This window comes from Erythranthe guttata, chromosome 2 (assembly GCF_056151865.1).
Source record: "Erythranthe guttata isolate IM_541 chromosome 2, IM_541, whole genome shotgun sequence".
Lineage (NCBI taxonomy): Eukaryota > Viridiplantae > Streptophyta > Magnoliopsida > Lamiales > Phrymaceae > Erythranthe > Erythranthe guttata.
Window position 1 is genome coordinate 7,678,391 of NC_142534.1, and position 12,596 is coordinate 7,690,986.

The 12,596-nt window shown below is 36.0% G+C and overlaps 1 long non-coding RNA gene across 1 annotated transcript; it reads right to left on the minus strand.

The window, feature by feature from the left end:
• Positions 1–982: 982 nt before the first annotated feature.
• LOC148772242 (uncharacterized) lies at positions 983–3,958 on the minus strand. Its single transcript, XR_016034855.1, has 2 exons — positions 3,644–3,958; positions 983–1,208 (listed from the first exon to the last, which is right to left on the minus strand). It is a non-coding gene; the product is annotated as an uncharacterized LOC148772242 (long non-coding RNA).
• Between the last annotated feature and the right edge of the window lie 8,638 nt (positions 3,959–12,596).

The following is a 12,596-nucleotide window of genomic DNA, read 5'->3' on the forward strand; positions in this document are numbered from 1 at the left end:
TTGGTAAGTCGCCTTGTCGGAGTTCGAGAAATTCTTTGAGTTTGTGGGCTCGCACGTCTTTCGAGAAATATTTTTCGAAAAATTGGATTTTGAAATCGGTCCATGGTAGAGTTTCGAGGTTCGTTCCTTCTTTGATTCCTTCCCACCAGTGACGAGCTTCGTTTCGGAGTAGGAATATGGCACCGTGCACGCGGTCGCGGTCGGTCATTTGCATGTAGTCGTATATGACTTCGAGAGATTTGATCCACTCTTCGGCTATGGTGGGGTCGGTTCCACCGTGAAATTCGGATGGGTTCATTCGGAGGAATCGTTCGTATATAGCTTGAGGCGCGTTATTTTGGGGCGGGGTTTGGTTACGTTGGAGGAGTTGTTCGATTTGACGTTGGTGGTTTTGGGTTTGTTCACGTATTAAGTTAGAGAGATTATTAATGGTTTGATTGGGGTCTTGTGGTTCATCGGCGGAATTGCTTGGGTTTGCTCGGGTTATACGTCTCGCCATTATTTCTATATTAATTATCATTAATAAGTAAAGCAAATAAAACACATAAAGAAAATAATACACATACTTTACCGGATGGTTCGAGCTTTGCGTCTCGAGTAGTCTCTAAACCCGTGAAGTTCGTACGAGTATCTATGAACCATGCTCTGATACCACCGTGTAGCACCCCCCTTCTAGCCGGGCGATAAATCGAACCGGTTTATCGGAATATTCAAACTAGCGGAAGCAAAGGATCTCTTTGTAATTATTGAAACATTGGAATGGGGCGAAAATGTAATTATTAAAACTTTGCATTTTTCGAAAAACTTTCTTAGGTTGTTCTTAGCCGAATAGAGTTTTCGTTTCAAAATAAGTTTCAAGAGGAGGTTTTTCATTCGAGTGCTACAATATTACTATCGGTTTTTGGTTCGAGAAGAAATCAGAGTTTTGAAAGGTTATTTTGGTGAATAAATCGGAAATCACAAATGGAGGCGTAAGGGGTAGTAAAATTACGAAACTTACTATATCATAATAGGGGTTAAGTACGTTTCATAATGAAAATGAGTTCAAAAGGTACGAAAATGTTACGGTTTAAGATTACACCACCAAAAGAAAATAACCAAAAGCTTCTAGCATCGTTCAAAGGTCCTCGTACGTCTTCCGAAAATTCCAGGCAAGACCTCGATCCACTACTCGATCCATCCCGGTTGAGGATTACTAGTACTACTACCTGCAATTAAAAGACATCTATATGAGCTATAAAGCTCAGTAAGAAATCCGATGAAATATCGAACTTTGAAAATACGTTATACATAATATATAATATTATATATCCATTTCTTACCCACGTTTCGTACAACCACACTAGATATTCGATATCATTACGTCACTCACGAAAACACATCATGTAACACAAAATCACGTAACTATGCAAAATGACTCAAATGCCCTTTTTGTGAAAATCATGAAAAACACATTTTTCGTTTATCGGATCCGTGAAAGATTAATTTCTGTACCTGGATAATAAACCTGTTACGAGCCCGTTTTCACTAAGTGGAATCAAACCACTACACACATCATCCTAGTTGGATACCGGCCCACTATATCCGAGTTGTTTATTACCCGATATTCCATTAATCTTTCAAATAAAAATCATTTAATGCAGCTTTTCGAAATAATGCTATAACCCACACATGACATCACAAATATCAATCAAGTGCCACAAAATAACACAAATCTTACAATTTACCACATAATTGTAAATTGGGCAAAAATCCCAAATTTACACACATAAACACACATCCACACACGGCACACACACCATGCACAATCAGCACACACACATCCACACATTTTCAGCACACACACATGCAGCCAACAAATTAAACTTCACTATTTAGTCATCAAAGCATGCTTAAAACAAATACCCCTTTTCACATCTCATTTAATGAACTTATTACCACTTCTAGGTAATAATTCATTTCAATAACCTCTCACAACCATTAAACCACATCCAGCAGCAATTAAAAGTATAAAAATACCAAAACTCATCACTCATAACCAGTGTTCTAAATAGCGGTCGTGGCGGTCGATATATCGGCCGCCATATCGGTATCGGTTATAAACCTTTACGATTTTGTTGAGGCGGTTTGGAATATCGGTTTTTTACGGCGAGGCGGTTTGCGGCGGTTTTTTGGCGGGTCAAACCGATATATCGGTCAACAAATCGGTTTTTTTTTTTTTTTTTTTTAAATTAAAATTAAAATGAAAATATATTTTGATTTTTTGTTTTTCTCCAATTCTTTCAACTTCCAAAACCAAATCAAGTACTACTCCGCAATTTATGCTTTGTTGTGTTTGTATTAATTGTTGATGCGAAAGACTTGCGTAGTATTTGTATTTCGTAAGAATCTTTTATTATATTATGATCTTATTATTTTTTTAAATTTTTATTATTTATTGAGTAATTAGAATTATATAATAACATATGAATGATAGGATAGAATTATGTTTAAATATTCTTTTATATATATTTTAAGTATTTACAAATAATATTTAGAAATATATTACACTATATTTAAAAACCGATATATTTCCGATTTATCTCCGATAAATCACCGCCGCGCCGATTTATCGTGTGGCGGTCCCTAACCGCCACGTACCCGATAACCGCCTTTTTGAACCTTGCTCATAACCATTAAATCAAAACATAAACATTAAGGCACAAAACATATATAAATGACATGCAAATTGTCCTAATTTCGAAATGATAGCAAACTAATTCCAAAAATCTTCAAATTAAATCCTAGAACTCCTAACTGACCCAAATTTCAGATTCTGAAATTATTTTAAATTTTTACAAAGTTTCAAATTTTCTTGAAATTAAAAAGTCGGAAAATCCCTTTTTCAATTTAAAAATCCAAAACTCTAATATAACTCTAATTGATTTAAAAACTTGGTAAATAAAACTTTTTCCTATTTAGTACTAGCTGGAAAACAGATCCAAACTTAAAAAATGAGAGATTTTTCGGAATTTGCAGTTTTGACCCAAAAGTTTCAAGATTTATACATGCAACCACACTAGAAGTTCAATTTTCCACTTTTTCATGAAAAACCCCTAACAAATCTGAAATTCCACTTTACTAGATGCAGAAAATGAAGTTGAAAAGTTACTTTATGCAGAAATTTCGGAAATTACACATTTTACCCCAAAATCTCTAGATCTACACATGCAAGCCTACTAGAATTTCAAAAATCAACTTTTCTTACAAAAACTCCTTAAATCCGAAATTTTTGTTCAACAAATACTGGAAAACAGTTTTGAAAGCACTTTTAGGACTGACTTTACAAAAATTACAGAATTGACCCAAAACTTTCGAAGATCTACACATGCAACCACATAAAAGTTCAAAATTTCATTTTTCTTGAAACCCCTTTTTGAAATCCGAAAATTTTAATGCTTTTGGCCAATGAAAGTTGTATCTACCCACTATCAACATAGATGATGCATGCAAGAACAAGAAATTAACAAGAAACACCCATTTTCCATTTTTCCCCAAAAAGCCCTAAATTTTCGAAAACATTCCCAATCTTTTAAAATTTTATGAAAACCATTTCAATACTATTGATGCCCTTTAATTGCAGCAAGAAATCGAAATTTCTTACCTTAAAATCGAAGAAAGAAAATAACCGAAGGAAGAGAGGCTTTCAAGCACCGAAGTCCAACCAAGCTACCTTGATTGTGAATGAAATGGTGTGAGCTTCAAGGAGGGAGGAGTTGTGATCTCCCGAAAGGAGGCAAGTGGTTTTGATGGTATTTTTGGAGTAGTCTATGGCAAGAGTTAAATAAGGAACTCTCATTTTAAATTTTGGGAATTTCTTTGGAAAGGTGAGGTGAGGTGGAGAGAGGAGAGGCCGATGATGGTGGTGATTTGCTTCGGTGGAGAGAAATGGAGAAGACAAGCAATAGGTGTATGTGGAAGAAGAAGGAGAAATGAGAGTGTCTTTTGGGTTACTTTGAGTGTGGGATTGTACAAATGATTAGGGTGTGCCAAGTGTAAAGACATGCACACTTATTCACTAATTATTTTATTTAAAATAAACACAACTTGCATCAATACCACACACACACACACACAATCCGGACACACACACACATACACACCTTCGGTCATATACTCAAACATATATGTATATATGTAAATATACTCTAATGTATAATGCAAGTATTAGCATATATGTATGTGTACGTATGCATGTAAGTATGCATGTATATACGTGTATGTATGTACGTATATATATATATATATATATATATATATATATATATATATATATATATATATATATAATCATAATATGATTCACATAATTCACTAAATTCCGAACATATAAACATTAAACAACTAAGGTATGCATAAATCACGTAATTCACGAAATTCCATAGTATTTCAATTTACGAACATATAACAGCGCACGTAATTATTCACGTAAGTAACAAAATTAAACTCACGTAATGCATATAATTAATATCACGTAATAATATTTCCTAAGGGTTCTCGAGTTAGAAATATTAGTCTCGGGTTTTAGGGTTTTCGGGTTTTGGAAAGGTGGGGTGTTACAATCCAAATTTGACAAATGACATACCAAATCGAACGTAACGACTTCATCTACAACTGAACAAAAGACACCGACGTCAAAATATGACTCGAATATATAGGAAACATCCTCAAAAGATTAATCATACGAGCTCCCAGAATTGATAGCTTCAACTCCATATTCCTCAGTTCAAAGTCTATAGGACTCAATCATATGGAACGAGCTTCAACATATAATTAATGTGCTCCAATGTTCCCAAATTCTGTTCCGAAACCAAGTCTAATAACAAGTTTTATTTTAGAAAATTCCTTTGAAGCTTTTATAGAATTAAAATCAGTTTCAACAATGGTCCTCAAATTTGGTTAAAATCAATCATTCTTACAGTATTTACCCTGTTCTACGACTTTGATGAAGAAATAAATCCGACATTTAAATTTTAAATACTTCAAAGTAAATACGGAAGGTTTTATGATCAGCTGAACTTCTCGTCGGATCACAGCTATCACCGCCGGAGAAACAAGCCGGAAACTACCACTAAAACGAAGCTTAAACAGAGGGCTTTCTAACGCTATACCCCGCTCGGCAAAACTATGCCGGAAAGATCGTCAAATCACCATCTCTGTCTCCGTCGATTAAACCCAAGCCGCCTCATATTTTCTTGATTTCTCTCTAATATTTAGTGGAATTTTCGGTGGTTTTCTGCTGATAATTAAGTGGAAGGTGATGTGTAGTTTATATGCAGAAGGGTTTTTTTTAAGAACACGATTGATCGGATGAAGATAAAGAAAGAAGACGACTCAGCAACTTCTCTATGTGTCCTCTCTCCATAATTCCAATTAGTTGCATAGTTATCTGTTTAATCATGTCCAAGTCATAAATTTGATTGCCAAGTTTATAAAATTATATTTTATACTGATTCCCGAAATTTATCCATTAATAACACCCTAGCCACCCAAATCTTACTCTATTACTCCCATTAATGAATAAACTTCAGGATTCGTCTACGGTGAGATACCCCGTGTTCTAAACTTATATGAGATATGCTTCAATCACCATTAATTTTCTAAGATTAAATCTGGACCCTGGCAAAATAACATGGCTGGTGTTACAAAAAATGAAGTATTTTACCAAAGTATCCTTCGATTATTTTTCTTATTAAACCAATATATAATAGATTAATATCGAATTGTCTAATTTACCCCTGACTATATTTTAGTAAATAATTAATTTAAATATGTTTTAAAGATTTGAGCCTGGTCAACTCAGTTACCCGGACCCAGTTCATTTGATGAAGTCGGGTCAACTCAGTAACCCAGTTTCATTTGATGAATAATAATTGCCAAAAATGCATGTCTTAGATGGAAATTGAACTTGAAACCTTTCACTACTTTCAACACTACTAACTATTAGGGAACATTATTTATATTAACACATCTAAGAATCATGTTATATATTGGCAAGACACAATGTAAATTGATAATAAATATAAGTATTTAAATAATTTTAAATAGAGTATTAAATGTGACATTCATTATATTAAATAATGTTAAATAAATTATTAACAAATTTAATATAATAAAGTTTAAAAAAACATAAAAAAATTACGGTTCAATATCCCCAAACATCTATTATTAATTATATAAATTAATAAACTCCACTATTGACAAATATAAAGAATACTCAATTAAATATAAGCAAATGCATGACTTAATACAAGCTGACTTATTAAATCGATAGTGTTACAAATTCGAATAAAAAATAAAATAAGATATTTATTTAGAAGAAAAAATAGATTTTAACTCATTCCAATTAGCTAGTTTTCTTACATTAAAATAAAACTATATACTCAAAATACTATATTGTAATTTTTCTTTTAATATTTAGTTTAATCAAAATAGCAAGATTTGATTGATTAAGCTCAAATCCTTTCAATAAGTAAACGTTAATCAAAGATTTGAATCAATAAAGTTTAATAATTGATAAGAACATATTAATTGATGTAACTATTTATAATTAAAGTCTAATTTTTTTAATTCAATTTTAACATAAAAATAATGAATTCAATTCCTAACATATGTAAGAATCAAATCGTAAGACTTGAATCGATTAAGCTCAAGTTCCTTCAATTTGTAAATATGTTTCAAAGATTTGAATAGATTAAGTTCAACCATTGACAAGAACGTATTAATGGAGTCAACTACTTATAATTAAAAAGTTTAATATCATTTTAATCAATTTTAATATAAAAAAATAAAATTAATTTGTAAAAATTGTAAGAATCAAATGGTAAATCGGAAGATTTAATCTAGCCATAATATTTGAATCTATTAAATCTTATGATCTTACGATTTTTACAAATTAAGTTTTATTTTTTTTTATGATAATTTAATAAAAAAAATACTAAACTTTAACTATACATAGTTACTTCTATTAAGACGTTATTCTAAATTATTGAGTTTAACCGATTCAAGTATTTGAATATTGTCTACGAATTGAAATGACTTGAGCTTAATCGTTTCAAATCATTGAATATTGTTTTCGAATTGAACACACATGAGCTTAATTGATTCAAATCTTTTGTTTTAATTAGATTTTACAGTTTAAGATTCAATTCAAACTTCAAATTATTTCGAAATTCATTTTTATATTACACGAGTTGATCTGCATTTCCTTATATTTTTAATATTTATTATATATAGATCTGTTAGTAGTGGATATTTTTAATATATAATAATAATTATTATATGAGAATTAGTAATTTATTTAATATTATTTATATAAGTTTTATAATCATTATACACTGTAGAGTTGTGATATATGCTTATTGTTAGTTAATTTTCAATAATGTGTTGTGTCTCAATGGTAACTATTCTTGTAAGGTTTAAGGGGGTTGCAAGTTTGAATCCTTTAGAATTCATTTTTGGATGAGTGGTTTAATGATTTTTACGAATAAATGTATAATTGACTTTACAAATTCAACAATAAATAGATTTAAAATTTATAAAAATACAAGGGGTACACAAGGCAATTCGCATAAAATTTATTAGTTATGTTTTTAAATATTAAGTATTTGTAATAAGGGTGTTTTAGACAATAAAAAAATAATTAAAAAAAATAATTATATTGTTGGGACACGTAGCACGATTTGAGAGACATATCTCATATAAGCCGTGTTGTTGGGATCTCACCATAGACAAACCCTAAACTTCAATAATATACATGTCTATTTATTATTATACCATGTATTAACTAGCAAAATGGTGTTGATCGATATAATTTCTTCCACCCAATCTGCCTTTATGCCGCACCGATTAATATCTGACAATGTTTTGGTTGCTTACGCGCTTAATCACTTTATTAAAACTAACTCTAGGAAGCGGTCTAAATTTATGGCTAAGAAATTGGACATTAGTAAAGCATACGGTCGAATTGAGTGGTTTTTTCTTAAGAAAATATTGAGCAAGCTTGGTTTTTCCCAAAATTCAGTTGACTTAATCATGCTTTGTGGCTTGATCACTCACTCACGTGGATTTGACAGGGGATCCTCTCTCCCCTTACTTGTTCATTATCTGCACCGAGGCCCTCATTGCTATGATCGACAATGCGACGGTAGATGGGCGGCTTCGAGGAATTAAAATGGAACCTACAATGTCTGTGGTTTTGAGCCTCTTCTTTGCCGACGATACCGTGATCTTCTGCGAAGCATCCGAAGCTAACGCTCGAACCCTCCAGCATATTCTCTTGCAATAGGCATCCACTTCGGGGCAAGTCATAAACCACGACAAATCCACTTTCGTCTACTGCCCGTCCACTTCTCCAGCTGATGCAGAGTTGATTCACTCTATTCTCAGGTTTCGGAGGGTCGAATGCCATGATAAATACCTTAGTCTACCGGCGACTATAGGGAAAACTCGCAAAGAGATTTTTCTGATATCTTAGAGACCGAGCATGGCAGCGAATCAGGGGGTGGAACACGAAGCAACTATCGAAATCAGGGAAGGAGATCTTGATCAAAGCAACGCTACAGGCTTTCCCATCCTATGTTATGTCATGTTTCCTTCTTCCTCAACGACTGTTAAATTAAATTGAGGCGGCCATTCGGCGCTTTTGGTGGGGTAATGGTGACAGCAAATCACTGATTAAGATGACATGGGCTAAACTGTGCAAATCTAAGGAAGTGGGAGGAATGAGATTCACGGACCTCAAAGCCTGCTCTCCTAGCCAAAAAAGCATGGAGAATTCGTACCCAAACATACCTTCTTCTCGCACAAATCCTCAAAGCTCCATACTTTCATCATGGTGGGTTTTGGAATGCCACGGAGGGCCACAACCCATTGGCAACCTGGAGGAGTATCCTTACGGCCATGTGTCATCTTTGGACATCATTGACCATCAGACGGGATCTTGGAATATGGATACGATCAACAGTTGTTTTTGGCAGGTCGACAGGCACCGTATCTTGGTTGTGCCTATAGGTGGACCCTCGGTTCATGATCGTGTGACCTGGTCCCTTTTGGAGTCCATAAAATTCACGGTTAGATCATGCTACCATAGAATAATGGAACGATCTTCACAGGGTACAGTGTCGAACAGGAGCAGTGGTGGAGAGGTTAGCGGAGAGCCAACTCAAAAGTAGAACAAGATTTGGAAACTACCCATCCCGCCCAAAATTCAAAATTTTCTATGGCGTGCGTGTGCTGAGATTTTGCCATGCAAGTTTGAATTTTTCCTACTGAAGATTGCATAGGAATCTTTTTGCCCCATTTGCATTCAGAAACCGGAGACGACTTTTCATGCTATATTTGGTTGTGTCGGCATCAATGAGCTGTGGAGGCTATTACCATTCGAGATCACCAGCTTTGATATATGAGTATCAGCCGTTTTGGAACTGGGTGGAATTCCTTGAGCGTAAGCTGACCGAAGACCACTTTATCTTGCTAGTTGTGGTAAGTTGGAAGGTCTGGGAAAGGAGAAATCGGAAGATTCACGGGGAAGAGATTATAATTAAGGACGAAATTATTGGTTGGTGTAGTGTATACCTCCAAACATACCAGGAGGCTCAATTTGGCCAACTCAAGCCTCCACCACCTGCCCTCCAAGAAATGTGGAACCCTCCACCATTGGGAACTATCAAAATAAATATTGATGTAGCTCTCCCCCAGGACATGATCACCATAATATTGCCTTAGTGGCACGCGACTCTTCTTCCCTTTGCATCTAGTGGCAGGTTAACAAAATAATAGGTAGGGTTAGACCGGTTGATGGAGAATCCCGCGCGATTCTTCAAGCTCTCACACTTGCCCGACTTCTGCAATGGCACTCAATAATAGTGGAGGGTGACTGCCTACAGGTTATAGATGCCCTGAGAAGGAGTACACCATAGCTCAGATCATATGGAGCCATTTTAGAAGAATGTTTCTCTTTATCTCGTTATTTTTTGCATTGTTCGTTTTCTCAGTAGTAGAAAAATGGCTTTTTACTACGATCATTAACCGTAGTAAAAAGTATCAAATGCGTACTATAAAGGCTTTTACTACGCATTTGCTACGAATTTTCCCCGTAGCATATACGGGCGTGACAAAAGCTTTGCTACGGTAAATGGCCGTACCAAATAATTTTTTGCTACGGTAAGTAAATCCTAGTATTTACTACGACTTCAAAATTGTTCCGTAGTAAAAAGTACCTTTTATTACGGTTTTTTACCGTAGCAAAAAATGTCGTAGTAATAAGCAAATTTTCTACTAGTGTCTTTTGTGAAGCGACGTGGCAATAGCTCGCTCATGAACTTGCTTCTCTTTACGTTGTTGACTGTTTGGAAGGGTCTATGCTCCCCTCCCTTGGCAGTCCGACCCCGGCCCAGCCCATTGGAAGGCTGTGAAGGACATTCTCAAGTACTTGCGAAGAACTCGAGATTTGTTTTTGATCTATGGGGATACCGAGTTGAAATTAGAAGGCTTCACGGATTCTAGTTTTCAATCGGACGTGGATGACTCGAAGTCAAACTCGGGGTATATATTCAAAGTCAACGGGGGTGCCGTGTGTTGGAAGAGTTCCAAACAAGGCACAACGGCTGATTCCACCACCGAGGCTGAATATATTGCAGCATCAGATGCTTCAAAGGAAGGGTCATGGATTAGGAAATTCATCCAAGAGTTGGGTGTATTTCCGAACGCTAGCGATCCAGTACGGCTGTACTGCGATAACAACGGAGCCGTAGCGCAAGCTAAGGAACCAAGAGCTCATCAGAAGTCGAAGCACGTGTTGAGAAAATACCATGTGATCCGAGAGATCATAGAGAGAGGTGAAGTCAAGCTAGACAGAGTCACCTCGGAGGACAATATTGTAGATCCCTTCACCAAGCCATTGTCAGGATCAGTCGACGAGAAACATCGAGAGTCGATGGAACTTAGATTTATGAGTAGTTGGCTTTAGGTCAAGTGGGAGATTGTTAGAGTAGGTGACCAACAAGCCAACTTGTGGCTATGGTCTTTCTCTTTTTCCTTGTAATAAAACAATCGTTTTTCGTTCGTAATAATAAAACATTTCATTTGGCATTCTATATCTCTTATCCCATGCAAGCAGCATAGATATAGTCCTAACGAGTTACTCTATTACTGTGAGTTGGTCTAGTAGAATCGTGAGATAACTCAGCAATGTAATGTAACTGTTAAACCTTGTTCCTAGTCGATGGGTTACGCCAATAATGAGGATACTGGCCGTTCCCTTCTGAGACTAGCACTTAGTGTATGTGTATTGCGTCTCATCAGTCCTCGGTGTTGTGACATCGGCATACTTGAGTGGGTGCTCATACTACATGAGTTCACTGAACTCCCTCGCCCTAGAAATCTATAAGTGGTTCTCATTCATCGAGTAATAGGTTTCTAAGATATAGTTGTACACCATTAGTCCTTAAGACCCAGACATCACCGTGACTTCACTAGAGGACCGATTGTATCGTGACCTGTCCCTGAGTCCCACAGCGGACCACTCCAAGGGCCAACGTTCGTGCAATCCGAAATCTAGTGTGAAGTCTGTGCATTGTAGTAGGGGATTCGAGCGCTTGATTAGTCATGGATGTCCTGTGTGTTCTGACGGTTATCCAAGGAATCTCTGGCCAGAGTTGATAGTGGGGTGATTAAGGAAATGTGTTTCCCTAAGTCGCACACGAACGGATTTGTAATACCTAGAACGTTCGCACGGTTATTGAACTTTATAAGAGGTCTCGGTGAACCAATGCCTCTAGTTCAATCGGGACATATGCTGCGAAGGGATCGTACTGTACGCTAACTATATCATAAGGTTCTTGCAGGCACTTCACTTGTATCTAGGGAATCATGATGCATAGTTGCTAGACGCCAATCTTGATTCGTTGGGCACCGATTTGATCGGGGATTAGGTAAAATGAGTTTTACTCTAATCGGGACTCTTGGGAGGAGTTCGTATAAGAACAATGTGTTGTTCGAATCACAAAGAGTTGTGAGCCCACGGCTAGCATACACCTGAACCATTGAGGGTCACACTTCTCGTGTAATATAGATCCTTGATAACAACAAGCATAGATTAATATGTTAATCTTTGAACGATTGGATGTCGATATGATTGAATCCAAGATTCGTAATTGTGGATTACAAATCAGAATAAACGTAGAGAAATAGAGACATGCGGAATTTTGTGAACTTTCTAAATTGGGAAGTTTCCCGATTTAGCAGGTCCACTTACGTGGAAGTTTCCAATTTTGGAAATTGGAAATTTCGAAGAGGCACTCGTATCGACGAGGACTTTGAGCTCTTCACAAATATAATTTTGTTATAATTTTGTGAACGATCGTTTGTTAGAAACGAGGCCGACGAGGGAATGGGCTTAATGCATCAGTGGGTCAAGCCCAATGACTTAAACCCACAAGGGTTGAAAACCCTAGTATAAATAGACCTCAAACAAGAGTTTGAGATCAGATTTTACACACCAAAACCCTAGCCGTCCAGCCCTAGCCGCTCGGCTCTCTCGGCCGCTGCTGCCCCGC